Source organism: Nematolebias whitei, chromosome 10, assembly GCF_014905685.2.
Source record: "Nematolebias whitei isolate Nwh7 chromosome 10, NemWhi1, whole genome shotgun sequence".
NCBI classification, from domain to species: Eukaryota; Metazoa; Chordata; class Actinopteri; order Cyprinodontiformes; family Rivulidae; genus Nematolebias; species Nematolebias whitei.
In genome coordinates, this window is record NC_056507.1 from 2,824,649 (window position 1) to 2,826,040 (window position 1,392).

The window sequence follows — 1,392 nt, forward strand, 5'->3', positions numbered from 1 at the left end:
GATGTTTTGATCATTAATAAAGGAAATTAACTTTCAATAACTTTCAACCACTAATGAGGGAAAAATCAGAGCAAGCTGGTGTTTTTGTATTTCATAAATATACGTTGTGAACTAAAACTACATAAACTCTAAATTAATTTCATGTTCCAAGTTGTAAAGCAGCAAAAACAGAGAAAGTGGGTCAATAATTTTACCAAAAAAAAAAAAAGTGAAAGGTTGAGAAGCTATTTTTCAGCATAGTGAAAGATTATGAACATGTTTATTTCTTTTTTACTAAAACTTGTGCATCTTGAGCAACAAATAACATCAAACTCATTAACTTTGGTCTTTTCTGATCAGGTGAAAAAAAAACCTCTGATTTCCACGATCTCTGCAGTTCTTAATGCAGAGATCGTGGAAATCAGAGGTTTTTTTAGGTTGGTTTAGTTTTTTTCATTCAAACTCTATTATACAGGTTAGACCCACTGAAAGTGAAACCATAATGCTGTCTGCGTGAGAGAAACACTGAAGAGGTTCCAGTTCTCCTCGGTGACAGTAAACTGATGACAGACGTGAATTCTTTGAGTATTTTTAGGTTTCTGGAAATCGGGCATGGCTTCACTGAAGCTCAGCGAAAGGTTAACATGTTTGTCATACCATCGAACCTTGTTCACGTTAACGATGACAAGTTTATCATCAAAGCTCAACGATCCAGGTAGAAGAATCCAGCAAAGTTCAGTCAGGTCCTGTGGACGTTTCGTTTTGTTCAAACGTTTCGTCTTTCATCCAAGAGACTTGATCAGTCCCAGGAGCCACAACAAACTCAGTCTTTTAGAAATCACTTTACATCGAGGGCCAACCGGTGTGATGGTGCTCAGATGGAGACGAGTCGGCGGAGCTGACCCACTATGTGAGGCGATATTTATAAGACTGAGTTTGCTGTGACTCTTCAGACTGATCAAGTCTTTCCAGAGGACCTGACTGAACTTTGTTGGTATATTACAAGTTTAATTTGTTTAATTTTATTTCAATCTTTGGCATGTTGTGCAAAATAAATGAATAAAACGTTCTCCGAACGATCAAAACATTTTAGTTTTCTGCAAGAAAAAGACCCTTTTAACAGCTGTAGTCCCTACAGTAGTTTTCATTTGAATAGTAACATGTGTTTGCACCTAAAGCAGGGGTTCTCAAACTTTGGGGTCCAGGGACCCCCTCAGAACCTTCATGGTCATGAAATTATTTTCTTCAAATTGCAATGGAAATATTTGTAACAAATACTTAAGACCTGTTCTTTAATAGTGTGAATACAAATTTTATACTTGGGGTATTTTTCATTTAAGACACGATCAACAACATTTTTTAATTTCAACTTCCAAAAATTACAGTTTTGAGAAAACTAACGGCATCAAAAAC